General features: G+C 43.6%; 1 protein-coding gene across 12 annotated transcripts in view; it reads right to left on the reverse strand.

The window, feature by feature from the left end:
* CAMTA1 (calmodulin binding transcription activator 1) overlaps positions 1–19216 on the reverse strand; it is an 842290-nt gene that overhangs the window by 782007 nt on the left and 41067 nt on the right. The gene's annotated exons all lie outside the window — the stretch shown is intronic.

A 19216-nucleotide genomic window follows, 5' to 3' on the forward strand; every position in this document is an offset into this window, starting at 1 on the left:
CCTGTTTCACTATCTCTGTCTGTCAAATAAATAAATAAAATCTTAAAAAAAAAAAAAAAAATCTGATCTCCTATCTATGAGCTACCCTCCTCCCACAGATCCTGGCCCCACAAATCTTCACCATCTTCTAGCTCCCCATTACCTTCAACATAAATTTTGGTTTAAATTGTATCCAGCTTTTCTACTTGCAAGAAAGAGGGCCCAACCACTTAGTCTACCATTAACAAAAATTTTCCCCACTCCCATATTTTCTATCTTTGTGGATTTATACCTCTTGTGATTCTCTTCTATCATTTTATCAAAATTTTGGAAGGAAGTAAAGATAAATCCATTTCAATGAGTAACTGCTTAGCCAGAAATCTCCAGTTACTCATTTTATTAATAGATCTTCTATATATTAAGGACATTAAACCATTGTCAAATATGTGGTAAATATTTCTCCCAGTTTGCCATTTACATTTTAATTTTACAGTATTTTTAGCACATAGAAATGGTGAATTTATATGCAGTCCAATTTATAGCCTTTTCCTATCTAATTTTGGTGTCATTAAGAAAACTGAACACTTTATAAATATGACCCATATTTTCTTCTAGTATTTTTATTATTTCCCTTTTATATTTAATTTTTAAATTTATTTTGTATAAGGTCTAAGATACAGACCTACCTTTTTTTTCAATTGGTAAGCCAATTGTCCCAAATCCATTTAAATAAATAACCCTCCATTTCCTCCTCTAAATGATACCTAAGTTACACAAAAATTGAAAAATATTTCCTTAATATTTATAAAATTTTTCTTTGCAAGATGGTACTGCTAATCCCTCTTACTCATTCTCCTTACTACTCTACCCTCCCTTGGCTTCTGTGATCCTCCTAGTTCTCTTCCTCTCCAACTATTCCTTCTGAGTCTCCCTCATAATTTCCTTCCTATTCTCTCTTCCTTTCATCTAAGGATGCTCTCTTACTCTCCAGAGAGGATGGGGGAAATAGTTCCTTTCCTGAACCTCCCCCTTTCCTCACTCCCCCTACTCTCCTTGGAAAGTACCACCTGTAAGCAGTTCCTCTCTCCTGAGCACCCAAATCTATATCCAACTGCCTTCTAGGATCTCTGTCTAGGTGTTCACAGGTGCTCTAAACTCGACTACACAAATATTAAGTTCAATGTCTTGAAACTTGCTCTTCTTTCCATATTCCATTATCTACAGTGTCACTATCATTCAAGCCAGAGTCTCAGTAATTTCTCCTCTCCTTTGCCATCACATCTTAGAGGTCAGGGTAGATCCTGATTCTAGCTCTCAGGTCAGATCCTTCTCTACTGCCACTGCCTAGAAACAGGTCTTAATTATCTCTGGGAGGGATTCCTCCCCAGATTTCCAGCCTCTAAACTGCCCACGGAGTGACTGTATAAAATGAAAATATGATCATTTTACTTTTCTGATAAAATCTTTCCATTGATCCCTATTACTTAGAAGATAAAAATATAAACCCAGCATGGCATATACAGCTTTCCGTGAGCTGGCTCCTGCCTGCCTCTCTAACCTTAGTTCATCCATCTCTCTCCTTAAACCCTATGCCAGCCACTCCTGATTAACCAAGGACATCACTCCTCCTTGCACTCCTTTACACAATTAGTTCCTTCTCCCTGGAAAGCTGTCTTGGTGCTTCTCTTTGCCTAACAAACTTCTAATCATCTTCAAAATACAGCTTGAGAGTCATTTGTTATACAACAGCCACCATTTATAGGCCTCAAATTTATCTTGTACATACACACTTCATAATTTCATTATATCCTTTATTGTACCATATTGCAATTATTTTTTACGTATGTCTTCCAACATGACTATCACCACCTTTTCCTTCCTTCCGAATGGCTTATCTCAGGGCTTGGGGCACATAGTAGGCACTCAAAATGATTACTGAACAAACATAACAACAGACAAAATGCTTAATTAACTGGCTTATAAAAATTATCAAAAATGTATTTCTTGGGGCACCTGGGTAGCTCAGTTGGTTAAATATCTGACTTCAGCTCAGGTCATGGGGATCCTGGGATGGAGCCCCACGCCTGGCTCCCCACTCAGATCCTCTGCCCTTCCTGCTGCTTGTGCTCTCTCCCTCTCTCTCTCAAATAAATAAAATCTTTTTTTTTTATGTATTTCTTTTTTTAATATTTTATTTTATTTTTTAAAGTAATCTCTACACCCAACATGGGGCCCAAACTCACACCCTGAGACCAAGAGTTGCATGCTCCCCTGACTGAGCCAGCCAGGCGCCCCAAAAATGTATTTCTTAATGGAAAACTATAAAGAGTGACATTTGACTCAAAATAAAAGCTTAAGAATCTCATTATGTAACAAACGTATCTCTGAAGTTTTGCAAATAGTCCAGAGGCACAGTAAGTAACAGTAATGAGGCTTTATATTATAAATTTAACCCATGCAGAAATAATGGTTTGGGGGCTCCTGTTAGTTAAGGAGTTAAACTGTCTCACTCAAATACCTTGCTATTTATGTTCTACACCAGAAGAACATAAAGCTAAAAGTCTCCATAACTACAGCAAAAATTTTTTTAGCCTTTGCATACAAAAGGCACAAGATACTCTTTGTTGTTGAACTTCTGTAAAAACCTTCGCACCCTGGGTGTTATGCACAAACAATGAATCATGGAACACTACATCTAAAACTAATGATGTAATTATGGTGATTAACATAACAATTAAAAAAATTTTTTTTAAAAACCTTCGCACCCATTTCCTGATGATGGTACAACTACAGCCCCGGGGAAGGAAAGCTGCATAACTTTCTTCACTTGGGCAATTGCTTCCTCACTACAAAGAGGATGAAAAGAGCCATAGCAAACATTCAAATAAAAAGTGACTCCATGTAAATGAAGAGTGGATAAGGGCATCTTCCACTAAGTTTTAGATGATGAGAATGTTCTGATTTCTCAGATTATCAAAACAGATTTGTTACGAATACTTTAATGAATCCGTATAATCTACTTTTAAGTACAAAGAAATCTCAGTTGAAATTTTAAAATCAAATATACACAGGAAAATGATAGGAATATCCTATTAACCTATTTTCAAAACTACTCACGGACCCGTCAGGCGCTCTCGGAGGCCTTGTTACCCAGAGCCCCGGTCACCACCCCTGCTGCCCTAAGAGTAACGCCTCACGGTAACACGGACACAGATGGAGAAGCAGCAACTGCTATACTGAAACTTCCAGTTCCCACGATGGAACGCTGAAATCATCCACGTTAACATCTTCTAATCATTAAAAAGCTAGAAATCGCAGACTAGAGCACACTGTGCCCCCCTAACTTGATAAACCACACTGACGCACCACCTCCCGCACGGGGCTGTGAATTCACGGCTACTGCGTGTGTGGGCTGCCATATGCCATCTACAGAAGACTGTGCAGCCAGAGAGCAAACGCGGGGGGGAGCCCCCGCCCATAGCAAGGAAAGAGTTCCTAACATACCACCTTTGAGAAGTAACCAATATCCTGATTTTTGAACTCATTATTTCCTTGCTTTTCTTTGGGGTTTTCAACCTATGGCAGTCTTTGTTTGAATATCAACTTTACAGAGATAGCATTCACATACAATAGAGAGTATTTTAGGATATATTCACAAGGTTGTGCAAACATCACTGTGGCTGTTTTTACCTCAATCGGTTTGGCCAAGCTGGACCTTCCCAGGATCCCTTCCCTGAGTCTGCCCAAGATTTAAAAGGTGGAAGCAGAAGATCCACTGCCTTCAGAAGGTGGTGACAGACAGAAACAGGAGCCAGAAGGTTCCAGCCTTTCCAACACTAGCTTTATTCCCCAACTGCTAGCCCTGATGACCAAGAGAAGACACCCTCCCCCCTTAACCGCCAGCCCCCTCCAGGCCCACCTACCACTGGATGCTAGGCAGCAGACCTATGAACGCAGCAGCCTGGGGCACCTGCGGGGCTGTCAGTCAAGCGTCCGACTCAGGTCATCATCTAAGGGTCTTGGGATCGAGCCAAATGTAGGGCTCTGTGCTCAGCACAGAGTCTGCTTGAGATTCTCTCTCTCCCCCTCCCTCTTGCTCTGCACCTCCCCCCACTTGTGTGCTCTCTAAAATAATCTTTCAAAAAAAAAAAAAGAAAAAGAAAAGAAAGCAGCAGCCTGGCAGAGGTGACAGCTTTTCCTGCCTGGCTTCCCAGAACCCCGCTGGCTGCCAGGCCACCCCCACCAGAGCTTTAGGAAGTGATTCCCGATGCTTCTCTAACCCTCTAATTCTTCCACTAGACTCTGTTTCCAGCTTCTTCCACAGTTGCATACAGTCTATTCTTATAATAAATAAATCCCTTATTCCATAACACTTACAGTTCTGCTGCACTGATACCCACTAGCTACTTGTTTTCCCTAATGATAGCTGAGCACTGGCTCCTTCCAAACTTTACAGAAATAGAATCAAACACTGCATTTCAAGATTCTCCCATGCCATTGCATGTAGCTGTATTTTGCTCATTTCTCACTGCTCTTTAATAATCTATTTTATACTATATATCATTTCAACAAACTTTTTATTGAAATATTATTTACAAACAAAAAAGCACAAATCACAAGTATATTTTTATGTGTCCATGTATGCATATCACACCCATGATCAAAAACTAGAACATGACCAGCAAGCCTGAAGCCCTAACAGACCTCCCCTACTCTCCAAAGGTACCTACTCCTGACATCCAACCTGTGGTTAATTTCCTGCTTCTGAACTGTTTTGAACTTGTATCCAGAATCACACGATATATAAACTTAAGAGTCTGGTTTCTTTCACACCGCAGTATGTTTGTGAGTTATTCGTTTCCTGAATATAGCATAAGTTCATTCATTTTCATTGCTACACAATTTTACATTATATGAATATAACACAATTAATTTTTCCATTCTGTTGTTGGTGAGCATTTGAGCTATTTCTGGTTGTTGGGAATTTGGAATCACACTCCCGAGAATGTTCTTGTACGTATCTTTGGTATACATATGCACATGTTTCTGTTGGGAATATACATGAGCAGTGGAACCGCCAAGACATGTGGCATGCATGACTTCCACTCTGATAGGTGATTCTAGTTTTCCAGCACTAACGTAGACGCCCTTCAGCAGTGTATGAAAGCTTCCACTACTCTGTTCCTTGTCAGCACGTGATGCCGTCTTTTCTAATTTAGTCATTTGGGTGTATAATAGCATGGTGCCGTGGTTTTAGTTTACTTTTCTCTGATGACTGATGAGGACCTATGTATACTGACCATCTGTGAGGTGCCCGTTCAAGTCTCTGGCCCATTTTCTATTGGGTTTGCTTCTCTTTTCTTTGTGACTTTCAGGACTTCTCAAAATGTTCTGATTATAAGCCTCTGTTGGCCAGTCGTACTCTATGGCCTGACTTTTCATTCACTTAACGGTGCCTTCTGATAAAGAGAAGTTCTTTCAATATAATCCAACATATCAACCTTTTATTTTACATAAAGTTAGTGCTTTTTGTGTTTTATTTAGTATTTGTTTACTATAAATATGGGCAAATGAACTGAAGTTTTAAGTGTTGTATCTGTTAACTCATGGAATCCGCCAAACCATCTGAAAAAGTAAGTAGGATCAGGGAGCCTGGGTGGTTCAGTCAGTTAAGCATCTGACTCTTGATTTCTCCTCAGGTCATTATCTCAGGGTCATGAGACTGAGCCCCACATCGAGCTCCATGCTGGGTGTGGAGCCTGCTTAAGATTCTCTCTCTCCCTCTCCTTCTGTCCCTCCCTGCTGGTGTGCACGCATTCTCTCTCTCTCTCTCTAAAAAAGAAAATAAATAAAAATAAATAAAATAAAATAATTAAATAAACAGAATAAATTTTTTAAAAAGTAAGTAGGATTATCCTGGAGGCACACAGTGCTGGAGGTGCACTGAGCAGAAGAGGAAGCTGCCAGATCCATCAGGTTCTTATAATCTTAGCATTGTGTAATAAACAACCCCTGCTAAGAGTGCTCTTCAAACCATACCTAATCCTCACCCACATACACAGAACAGACACATAACATTCACTCACATACAGGGAACACACACATGCATACATGACACATATAACATTTATCCACATACAAAGTAAATAACATTTATCCACATACACAGAACATATACACATATACCTAGGACATTTACCCACATTAACAGAACAGGCATGCATATATAACATTTACCTACATGCACAGAACATGCACATACATATAACACTTACCCACATAGAGAATACACCCATGTATATAACATTACCCACATGCACAGAACATACATACACACACATAACAAACACGTGACATTTACTCACGTACACATAACATTTCCAGCCCACACTTCAAAAATTAAAGAAGTTAAGAACCAATGAAGTCAGCCTGACTGTAAACTCAATTGTGTTTCCAATGCAATTTCATGAAAGGAAGAAAAGATACAGGACTAAACCATTAACACTAGCATCAATTCACAGAGAATCACAAGCTGAGAATTTAGTGGTACAGATGAATAATTCAAAAAAAATCAAACAGTAAGAAGACTGAAAATTAATGAGTGGGTTTGAAGGAAAACAACTATTTTGGTAAAAGAAAGCAAAGTGAGATTAATCTTCATTACATATTTGTGAAGTATTTTTAAAGCCATACTAAATTTGTTGTCATTGTGAGCTCACGTCAGTGTCAGAGAGGGGGAGTACAGTGAGGGAAATCTGGAAGTGTGCAACAAGGATGGCTGTAATTACTCTCAATAAGACTGCTCTCAATGGAACAATTACGAGACCACGAGTAGCCAACACCTACTCTGAGAACTCCCTACGTGAAGGTTTGAGCTAACCTCTTGATCTTTTTTCCAGATCCTTCCCTGACTAAGCCAATAACATCAGTTTTCTAACAACTGAAGTCTCTCAGAAACTGATCATCTTGTAAAATACGGTGTCTTTCCAAACTGGATGGCCACTTTATCAGGAATGCTCACTGTCACAGTGTTTTGGGATTAGATAGGAAATGGGACGAACACTGAAGAGCCCTACAGTATGGACAGAGAACAGCAGCTAACTGATGAAGATGGACTACAAGAAGAAAAGAAGAAAGAAAAATTTGTTACAAACAGGTGCTTCATCGCATTAGGTTAAAATATTCAGAAAGGAAAAGGATAAAGAAGGCGAAAGGGAAAACAGAAACAGATAACCTCTGCCCAGACACGAGACTCTTGAGTGTTATCCACCGCTTGAGTCTTAGTCCAAATTGGGAAGTGTCAGCTGGTTCCAATGATCTGTGTTCTCATAATGTAATTGTACATTTCATAAAGCCCACTTGACTATTACAAATGTTCCCCTCCAGATTTCCTTTTGCTTACTTTTAACCACAGTCTGTTTAATTACAATGAAGGCTTCTTCTGAAAGCAGTCAACAGTAGAGTTGAGGTGGTGATTCTCAACCCTGGCTGCACTTAGAATATCCCAGGGAGCTTTTAAAAATCCTAAGCCTGGGGCTCACCCTAGAGACCTCAATTTAATTGGTCAGGGGTGGGATCGAGGCCCTGATATATTTAAAAGCTGTCCAGATGATTCTAACATTCAGCCAAGGGAGAGAACCAACATAAGAGCGCTGAGAACAAGAGCAGGGACTGGTTTCTCTAAGCTCCTCCATAAGGGCATTTTTACCATTTTGTACAGAATCAGAGAAGACCCACACATACACTCACCATGACACCCAAAGAGTGCTCCCACTTGTTTCTAAATACCCTTTAAAGGGTCAGTACCAGCCCCATGTGAGAGTCACTGATCCAGACAATGAACGGGTCTGGCCTCCACCCCTCTGGGCATCAGTTTCCCAAGCCACCGTTCTGGTCTGTCATGCTCTAACCTTGCTTCTGACACCCCAGGAGCCCAGGCCTCACTGTGGCAGCCGCCTCTGGAGGAAGTCAGAAGCCCAAGCAGGCAGAGTATAGTCCTGCTCCCCAGCTTCAGCCAGGGCATCTCTACTTTCGTCTGTTTTACAGATTTAGGTTCCCCATAAGTTTATGTTTGAAAAAAAATCGTTCAGCTACTTAAAGCAATTTTTTTAAGTTTGAAAACTGGCAGACCTTCCAGTTCAAAAGTACTTGTATTCAACTGAGAAACATAGGGCTCCAAACTGCAAGCTCCTGTCTCACTCCTCCTGCATCTAAGCCCAACACAACCCCAAGACTCAGCACAGAGCAGGGATTTTGTAAATGACTGGCCAATGGGCAGAAGAAGAAGAGGAGTGAAAAGGAGCCTGAGAAAGTGACTTTCTCTCCCCCATTTCCATCTACCACTTGGACAACTCCTCATGGATGTGTCTGAGACTGCAGATTTGTTAAGAGGCAGACTAAGCTCCTGTATGTCACGTGTGGCTTGGCATATGGTGACCACAAGGCATTCTATCTGTGAGGAGGTCCTCTGGAGAGATGTGGAAATTTTGTTTCTTCTTTTAAGGATACAAGTGTAGGTGCCTGGGGTGGAAGGTGAGGTGGGAGGGAGCAGACCAGCTCTAAGACGGATCCCACCATCCTGGCCTCCAGTGTAAACTCCCTCCCCTTGAGTGTGGCAGGAGGACCCACCTGTGGACCTGAGAGTTGCTTCTAACAAACAGAACACAGCCACGTGATGGGACACGGGTGATTACACGTGGGATTACATCACTTAAGACTGCAGCATTAGGACTCTCTCTCCCTTGCTGGCTTTGAGCCAAGGAGCCATGTTAGGAAGGCACAAGTAACTAGGAGCTGGTGGCTATCTTTAGCTGATAAACAGCAAAAGATTGAGACCCACAGTCCAACAGCTCACCAGAAACTGAATGCCGCCAACAACCCCTTCAGCTAGGAAGAGGATCCTTCCACAATCAAGCCCTCAGATGAGAACCCTGGCCAACACCCTGGCCAACACCCTGAATGCAGCCTCAAGAGACCTTAGAGCAGAGGGCCCAGCTAGGCCTTGCATGGACACTGGTCCCACAAAAGCTGTCAAGACAGGAAACGTGTGGTGTTTAAAGGCACTCAGTGTACGGTAATATGGTCTTGCAGCAATAGATTACAGTGTGTAACAAAGGAAACAAACAGCACATTCCATGGTCCTGTGGGTGGGAAGAGCAAAGCACAACTGAAGAGCTGGGAGAACATGGCTGAAGCTCAACCAAAGTGGGGATGAGGGCCTGAGATGAGACAGGAGAGGGAGGGCAGCCAGGCTGAGCAGAGAGTGTCGGCCATCTGTTTAAATTTATATCCACAAAACAGTGGAAAGCACTTGAGGAGTGTAAAGCTGGGGAAAAACATGATTTGATTCACATTTCACTATTTTAAGAAGGTAACTTGACTGCTGTGGGGGAATGAACGAGAGGAGGTCCAGAGCAGAGGCGAGGGAGTGACACGGAAGCTCCTGCTGGTGTCCAGGAGAGCAGCGGTGACGGTGGCACTGGGACAGCGGAAGGGTCACAGTGAAGACAGAACTGGGTTCATGAACTTGGGTGAGAGAAGAACTATATCCTCATTTCACTAAACTCCAACTGAAATGCAGTATTTTGTTTAACTGTGAGTACAGGCAACAAACCTCAGCAACATGGGCTGTACCCGTGACTTATAAATCTCCCATGTTTTTCATCCCAATTACCAATGTCGTGACAGGAAGTATCATTTGTGTTTATCATTTCTTCACATTTATGGTAGTTACAGACCCACCACTAGATCCTGTTATTTAAGAACATTTCAGGAGTATATGTGTTGTCATATCACAAATCAGATCTGTGTTTTCGTAAGACTTTGGTAACTACTTCAATACAACTGGTTTCCTCTGTAATCCCGCAGATGATGTGCATTAAGACATAATTCCAAGAAGGTATCCACAGCTTCTTCACTCCGCTGCAAAAAAGCCCAAGAAAGCCCTGGGCGGGGGGCGGGGGGGCAGGGAGAGACGCAGTACAGTGTGGTGCTGTGTTCGATCTTGGGGGTGGGAGAGAGGGAAGGTAAGGACTACTGTAGAGGCAGCAGAGTTGGGGAAAGATCCAGAGTTCAGTTGTGGACGAGCTGCCTGAGGTGCCCGTAAGCATTTGAGGAAGGGTCTGAGGAAAAGCTGGAGCCTATAACTGGGGAAATACAGATGGATCGCGAGCTATGTGCGTAGACGAGAATACCTCAAGACAGCGTGCAGTGTGAACAGAGACACTGAGGGCAGAGCCTGGCAGAACCTGACCCCTGAAAGGCTGGATGAGAAGAAAGATGGGCATGGGGTACTGACAGGCAGCTGGCCCAAGAGGAAGGAGCACCCAGAAGACGCACGATCACAACAGCAGAGAAGCGTCTGGAATAGGAAGAGCTGTGAGGAGGCTGCAGTGTTTGCTGGGTTCAACAGCTCGTACGATGTTGGAAAAGACGGGCAGTCTCACTGGAGCAGGGGCAGAGGGTGCAGACGGGAACCGAAAGAGGAACTGGACAGTGAGAACGCAGAGGAAATTCCTAATGCTGAGGATTTAAAAATGGGGCTAGTGATGGAAAGGGAAGCTGGGTTTTGTGGACGTTAAACTGGACGAGCTGGTAGAAATGGAATACAGGAGAATGCAGGACAACTGCCAGACTCAAGTCCCTGAGAGGGGGAGGGGCTGGCGTCCAGAGCTCCTGTGACCAGACTGGCCTTTGACAGAGGTTAGAAGACTCGGTTCAGTGGTGGGAAGATCTGGAGTGAAGCAGCTCAGCAGCTGAGAGGCGGGGGTGGTGGTGATGGTAAAGAGGGTGGTCCGGCGAGAAACAGGCAGAAAGTATGAAGTGGTCATGGAGTCAGAACAGGCTTAGTGGTGGAGAATCCTAGAGAACTGTGGGCGGTGCTAAGTGCTCACTTGGTGACCAAAAACTGACAGAGACAGAAGTCTGACTCTTTATCCCGTTTTTCTCCAGCAACACTGAGCTGCTGGGCTGCGGGAACAGAGAGGGCAGGAGATGGGTAGGGTTCACTGGGAACTGGGATTTGTCCAGTTGGGTGTGACAGGAAGAGAGAAGAGCAGGAACGCTGAGGACATTTGTAAAAGAGTGATTACATACTGTGGACTCTGGAATTTAAGCTGGATGAGAAAAAAAAGGGAAAAGAGGACACCTATGGATGGAGGTCCAGGGATAGGCCCCTCCAAGGAAGGGTGTGAGTAGCACTTAGGTCATGCCCTAGGGAAGCGAGGGAGGACTGTGGGTAAGGAGCAGGAGCTCTGCTGGCAACAGGAAATGCGGGCCCACTCCAGGTGGCCACTAAATAATGAGGTTAAGAGAGAGTCCACCAGCTGGTTAGAGCACGCAGGAGCCCCAGGAGAGTGGCCCACACAAACTCAGTGCCTTGCCTCCTGAAGATGACATCTCTGGCCATACCTGTTACTTAAGAGACGGGGCCTCCAGATTGCCAGATCCACAGGGCACGCATCTGTTTGGTTCACGCCTATTTTGCCCAGAGTCTACTGTTCAAGAAGTACTAGTGTGTATGAATGTTATTAAAACACAATGAAGGGGCACCCGGGTGGCTCAGTCGTTGAGTGTCTGCCTTCGGCTCAGGTCATGATCCTGGGGTCCTGGGATTGAGCCCCGCATAGGGCTCCCTGCTCCGTGGGAAGCCTGCTTCTCCCTCTCCCACTCCCCCTGCCTGTGTTCCCTCTCTCGCTGTCTCGCTCTCTCTGTCAAATAAATAAATAAAATCTTTAAAAATAAAAAAAATTTAAAACTTTAAAAATTAAAAAAACACACACAATGAAGTGAAGAAAAAGACAGAGGCAGGAAAGGACTGAGCTCTGTGCTGCATGTGGGACGCACTCTACCCCGTGACACTGGGGCCAGACCACCTCGGGTCCACGAGCAATAAAAGGCAGATGATCTACACGTACTTCAGAGATTTGGCCGACAAGGTGGTGGGGTGGGGACCCTGTACTAGCTGCTGACAAACATCCTGTCCACTGACCCAGGGGCATGCAGACGAGTCATCAGTACGTTCTGCTTGATTGTAAATAACCATATTAATTCTTTTTTCAGGTGTCTCCAACTCTATAAACCATCTCTTGGTCTCACTCTAGGTTCTTGGCTCAGGTAACCCACTCCAGCAGACACCAGACTTGGCCCCTTCCTTAGAGGTCTTCCCTGAACCTCTGCACCAAAGAGGGCTTCCACTTCACTCTCTTAGAGCTGTGCTCTGTGCTACCCTTGTAAACTGAGCCATAATTCCCTTTCCTTCACAGCAAAATTCCCATCAAAAATCACTAACACTTGCAGCCCCCACATCCTCACCCATTCGCCTTTCCCCCCATTGGAGAATGGGGCCTCTGCGCCCACCATGCAACTGAAACCACCCATCAGGGTTACTAAGAGCTTCCAGGTGCCCTAATCAATGGTGACATCATCCTCATTTCACTTGACTTCTCAGTAACCTCTGATTATATACCCCCTGTTGTAGGAAGATTAGTGACCGCCCAAAGAAATCCTAATCCCTAACACCTAGAAATATGTTGTGTTACATGGCAAAGTTGCAGGTAGAATTAAGAATTAAGGTTGCTAATCAGCTGAGCTTAACATAGGGAGATTCTCCTGAATTATCCAATGGAACCAATGTAATCGTAAGAGTCCCTAAAACTGGAAGCGGACACAAGAGAGGTCAGAGTCCGAGACAGGGGTGTGGCAATGGAAGCAGGGTCAGAGACACGCTGTGTTGATGGCTCTGAAGACGGAGGAAGGGGCCGGAGCCAAGGAATGTGGGCAGCCTCTAGAAGGTAGCAGAGGCAAGGAAACAGATTCTTCTCTAGCACCTCCAGCACCGAGCACAGTCCTGCTCACACCTTGATTTTAGCCCAGTGAGCGCCGGGTCAGATGTCTGACCTACAGAACTCTGTAAGATAATAAATCCGTGCTGTGTTAAGCCGCCAAGTTTGTGGTAATTTGTTACAGCAGCAAAAAGAAAACTGATACACCCTCCTTGAAACACATTCTTCTCTGGGCTTCCACCGCACACTTGTGTGGTTCACCACTCCCCCCTCGCTCGGCCGCCGCCTCCTGCTCCACTCAGGGCTCATCTTGTCCCTTCTCCCAAACATTGTTTGCCCGCAGGGTGACCTCATCTAGTCTAATGGCTCTCCAATTTACATCCCCAGACAGGACCTCTCTCGGACTCCCAGACAGCTGCCTCCTCGATGCTGCCACTTCAGTGTCTACCAGACACGGCAAAATCAATACACCCCAAAGAACACTCTTGATCCGCCCCACCCTCCCTTCCCTCAGTCTTCGGGGTCTCCGTTATGAGCACCAGCACCAAGGTTGTGCCTGAGGCCACAAACTAGGAATCGTTCTTGACTTCTCCTTTCTCCTACCTCCTACGTCCAATCCCACGAGCCCTAACACCTCCACCTCCACTTTTCAGCCTCACTCTTACCACGATCGTCTGTTACTGTAACAGCCTCCTCATTGGTCTCTCTGCTTCCCCTGTTGGCCATAGAGAGGCCAGAAAAAGACTTTGAAAATAAAAAATCCATATAATATGTCACTCACTTCCTGAGAGTTTATCCTCCAATGACTGTTACTCTTAAAATAAAATTCCCAATCTTTATACCTACCAGACACTTGGAGAGCTAGTCCCTACCTACCTGGCCCATCTCACCTTCCAGATGTCCCCTCTGCTCCAGCCAGAATGTCTTTTTTATTGTTCCTCAAACCAAATGCATTCCTGCCTCAGGGCCTTCGCACTTGGCTCTTCCCTCTGCCTAAAATGTTCCTCCCCTAAATCCTCAAGCAGCTAGACCTCTTTCACCATTCAGATCTCAGCTCAAAAGTCACTTCCTAAAGAAAGTCAAACCACCCAACCAAAGGACTCACACCTCAGTATCCTGATCTATCTTCTTAGCACTCTCTGAAATTCTTGTCTCCTTGTTTACTTAGGCATTGTCTTTCCTTCTAAACTATAAACTCCATGAGAACAGGAACTTACCTGTCTGGTATCCTCAACCCGTGCCTGGACATATTAGGCCCTCAAAAAAACTGCTAGGCATAACTGATAGCATGAAACACAATGGAATACTAATATGCAGGCAATAAACATGATGCTATGGATCACTGTCAAAAAAGCCCTAAGACAGGGGCGCCTGTGTGGCTCAGACGGTTAAGCGTCTGCCTTCGGCTCAGGTCATGATCCCAGGGTCCTGGGATCGAGGCCCGCATCGGGCTCCCTGCTTGGCGGGGAGCCTGCTTCTCCCTCTCCCACTCCCCCTGCTTGTGTTCCCTCTCTCGCTGTGTCTGTCAAATAAATAAAATCTTTAAAAAAAAAAAGCCCTAAGACATATACAACCTATTAAAAAACCAGATTACAAAACTACATGCACAGTAAACCTATCCTGAGTTAATAAAATGTACAGCCACATCAGCACAGAAAAATATCTGAAGAGACTTCTATCAAAAAGTCAACTATTTCTTTCTGATGGTAGCCTTTGGGGTGATTTGGCCCACCTTTCTACCTGTGTCGTACTGTGTGAATTAGCCGCAGGAGGGTTGCGGTGGAAGGGGTCTCCCTCCCCCTCCCGCCCCCCCATTTCCCACATGGCCAAGAGCTCCTCCACAAAGGACAGTTTGGCTTCCTGCCTCACCCTCCCTCCCGCCCTAGACAGGAACAACTTAGCCGCCTTCTAAGTTTGAGATAAGAACTGAGTGTGCTTGCCTCAACCCTTCCTTCCCTGGATTTGGGAACCCAAGTGCACGCGGGGAGCACACATTCTGCTCATCTCCACATCACAGCTTTTTTCAGGGGTAGCTCCGTGGACCGGCTTGTCACTCCTAGTGACTACTACTAGCCCAGGCTGTAGAATTCAGAGACAAAGTACTAGCAGCACACCTGAGGAGCAACCCTAAACTGTGTCTGTTGGTCACGAAACAGCCACTATGTGCCAGGCACTGTTTTAAACTCTTCAGATCCATCCGTAAACAGAGCAGATGAAGATTCCTGTCCACCTAGACCTCACAGTCCAGCAGGAGCACCCAGGCAACACACAATAAAAAGCAGCAAATTATACAGTACATTAGATGATGTTACATTAGATTATGTTACATGCTAATTCTAAAACACTTACGTCTCGCCACCCTCATTTATGGAATAAAAAATACATAATCACCCTACAGCAGGCTCTCTGAGTTGCTAGAGGAATGGACTGTTAAAAATTACTGGAAAATGCATAAATATAAAAATTTTGATTAATAATGATTAAAGCATCTAACAAAACTGATTCTTAAATAGAACAATTAGAGTTAGGAAGTTGAAATGTTGTTCAACAGTACAAAAATAAAATAAAATCCTAGCATGCACATTAACAACTGTCTTCTGATGCCGGGAAAGGGGTGTCTGTCACTACATGGTTTAAAGACAGGAAAAATGGGAAATGACTCTACTCTGACCTCAATTTTATAGATCCTGCTTAATTTCAAGCTATTTTAATGTATCCTTTCTCAGAAATGGGAAGCAAATGGCATTGTCCCTTTCTCTCGAATCTTTCTTAACTTTTAAAAAGATAAATATATTTAAGTGTTTTCTCCCCTTCTCTTCCTGAGAAAGTGGCTTTTGCAGCCCTTTCTAAGTAAGATACCAGCTTCCCACAGGATAGCCTTCTTCTTGGCCAGCTTCTCTGAATAGGCCCTGTCCCCCACCCAGAACATGAAGAGGGTGTGGCGTTTCCCACCTTGTCTTTGACCTTCTGTGTTGGGACTTTCACCCTTCCCTAAAGTGCTACCCACCCTTTAAAATGGAACTACTTCAGGTATGAGTTAACACATAGAATGACGGTCCCAAAGGGAAATTTTCAAAAAGGCTTTTGGTCACTGAAGACCCACTACGTGCCAGGCACTGTTTTAAGCTCTTCGGATCCAGCAGTAAACAGAGCAGATGTTTGCTCTGCGGATGTTAGGCCTTTTAAAAAAATCACAGAATAAGCAATTATAGAAAAGTCTATCGCCTTCCTATATACCAGTAATGAACAAGTGGAATTTGAATTTTAAAACACAATATTAGTACCCCCCAAAAATGAAATAACTAGGCATAAATCTCACAAAATAAGTACACAATCTACACGAGAAAAACTATGAAACTCTGATGAATGATATCAAAGAACTATGCAAATTAATGGAGAGATAGTCCATGTTCACAGATAGGGAGACTTAATATCGTCAAGATGTCAGTTCTTCTCACCTTGATCTATAGATCCAATGTAATCCTAACCTAAATCCCAGCAAGTTATTTTGTGGATAGCAACAAAATGATTCTAAAGTTTACACAGAGAGACAAAAGACCCAGAATAGATGAGTCAATACTGAATGACAAGAACAGAGTCAGAGAAATGACACTACCCAACTTCAAGACTTACTATAAAGCTATAGTAATCAAGACAACATGGTATTGTTGAAACAGACAAATAAATCAATGGAAAAGAATAGAAAGCCCAGAAATAGACCCACATAAATACAGTCAACTCATCTCTGACAATGGAGCAAAGATAGTCTTTTCAACAAATGGGTGTTGGAACACCTGGACATCCACAGGCACCAAAAAAAAAAAAAAAAAAGGAATCTAGATCTACATCCTTCACAAAAATCAAGTAAAAATGGATCGAGACCTAAATGTAAAATGCGAAACTATAAAACCCCTGGAAGATAACACAGGAGAAAACCTAGCGGGCCTTGGGCGTAGCGTTACTACACCAAAGGCAGGATCCATGAAAGAAATAACTGATAAGCTGGACTTAATAAAAATTAAAAATCTCTGCCCTGTGAAAGACAAAGTCAAGAGAATGGGAGAAAATACTTGCAAAAGCACATCTCAAAGGATTGTTGTCCAAAGTACACAGAAAACTCTTCATACTCAACAATAAGAAAGCAAACAACCTGATTAAATGGGCCAAAGACTTTAACAGACCAAAGAGATACAGACGGCAAACGAGCATGTGAAAAGAGTCTCCATGTATCTGTCTTCAGGGAAATTAAAACAAGAACGAGATGACCACTACACACCTATTAGAACGGCCGACATCCAGAACACCAACAACACCAAATGCTGGGAGGATGTGGAGCAACAGGGACTCTCCCTGTTGCTGGCGGGAACACCAACAGTACAGACACTTTGGAAGACAGTTTGAAAGTTTCTTATAAAACTAATCATACTCATACCATATGATCCAGCAATCACACTCCTGGCTATTTAAAGGAGATGAAAACCTATGTCCACACAAAATCCTGCACACAGATGTTTAAACCAGCTTTATTCATAATTACCAAAACTTGAAAGCAACCAAAATGTCCTTCAGGAGATGAAGAGATAAACCATGGTCCATCCAGACAACGGAGTATTAGTCATCACCACAAAGAAATGAGCTACCAAGCCATGAAAAGACATCTTAACACCAAGAATGAACCATAATGTAAACTAGGGACTCTGGGTGACGATGATGTGTCAACATAGGTTCATCAACCGTAACAAAGGTACCAGTCTGGTGGGGGGCGTTGGTAGTCGGGAGGCTATGCGTGTTTGGGGGCAGGGGTTGTACGGGAACTCTCTGTACCTTCCTCTCCATTTGCTATGAACCTGAAACTGCTCTAAAAAAAATTAAACCTTAATTAAAAAAAAAAAAGTAAACAGAAGAAGTAGACTGGGTGGCCTGGATTCAAGTGCTCCTGCTGCAGCCACCCCTGGAGACCAAGCCCTGTGACACACGCTCCCTCTGACTTTAGGCACAAGGGGCTCTACTTTCCAGCCCAGGTCAAGCTACTTTTCAGCTTCCTGTTATCTTGGACATGGAACCTTCTCTTTTTTACCATAAACAACTTTGGAATCATAAAAAAATGAACTCAAGGCAAATAAAGCCTGCCTCAGAATTCCACCCTGGTTCTACCACAGCTGCCCCACGGGTGCGTGCACTCACGTACGCACACTCACGCGTGCATGCGTGCGCGCACGCACACACACACACACACACACACACACACCTGCTCAGTCCGGTCCAATTCCCCAGAGCCCCAGCTCCTCCTCCTTTCCTCCTTTCTCACCAAACGTAAACAACAGGTTCTTTAAGTTTTACATTTATTTCAACTCTACACCCTGCACCAGACCAGGGAACACATAAGCACAGAAGCATACGAGAAAGCCTCATGAAATCCACACATCCTGCCCATAATATTCTCCCTTACAGAGAAAACACTCTCCCAAACACAAATTTATCTTCATCACATCCACCCCAGCCCATCTGTGGTTTCTCAGCCATCTAGAAAGGACTCCTTTGTATGTTTTTTCTTTTTCATTTTTTTCCAGCTTTCTAAAAGCATTAAAATTGGAAAACTTAGGTTATATTTTAGGAACTTCTCTTAAAATCTTCAACAGAACTTCATAATTACCAAGATAACAGAATTTATCATTAGAAACATTTGGAAGGTAGTATTAAAAAGACCAGAAGGTGGGCAGACAGATAGGTAGGTAAGTAGGCAGGCTATGACGTTCAGCTTTAGGGTTCTGCTGTTTTCAGCTATTTGGGCCAAATGGAGATGGAAACGAAAGGGGGAGTAGAGATGATTCTTCATGCTACCTTTTCAAAACAAGGTCACAAAAATTAGAATATGCCTCCCCATACCCCTACCGCCACCCATACTTTAAAAGGGCTTCCTATATAACAAGACATTAACCAATACTTTAGATAAATACCAAAACTAACTGCATTCTCTTACTTCTGGGTATATGAGAAGAAGACTCTAGAAAGCTCAATTGTACTGCATGTAGCCAAAGTACACCAAAATACACCTGAATGGTATAAGGACAGCAGAGCTGAGACTAAAGTCAAGTGAAGTTAGAATACACTTCTAGGGGCCTGAGAGTCTTCATCTAGGTTAAGTTTCACCAGGAACTTGTTAAAAATACACATTCTTAGGCCCCACCCCAGACCTATTGAAGCAGAAACCCTGGGGGTGGAGCCCAGAAATCTGTGTTTTAACATGCCCTCCAGGTGATTCTGATGCCAGCTAAGCATGAAAACCAGTAAGCTAAAAAGAATGCCCACTTTTCCACGTATCCTTCCCTTTTCCAATCTCAGCTGACTTTCCAGCAGGGCTCAGCTTCTCTTTATGCAAAGTCACAGCCACAGAGTCTCCCACCATTACTAGAAAGGGCGGGGCAGTTTATCCCCATGTAACCCAGTTTGCAGGG

Source organism: Phoca vitulina, unplaced genomic scaffold (assembly GCF_004348235.1).
Source record: "Phoca vitulina isolate PV1807 unplaced genomic scaffold, GSC_HSeal_1.0 scaffold2, whole genome shotgun sequence".
NCBI lineage: Eukaryota > Metazoa > Chordata > Mammalia > Carnivora > Phocidae > Phoca > Phoca vitulina.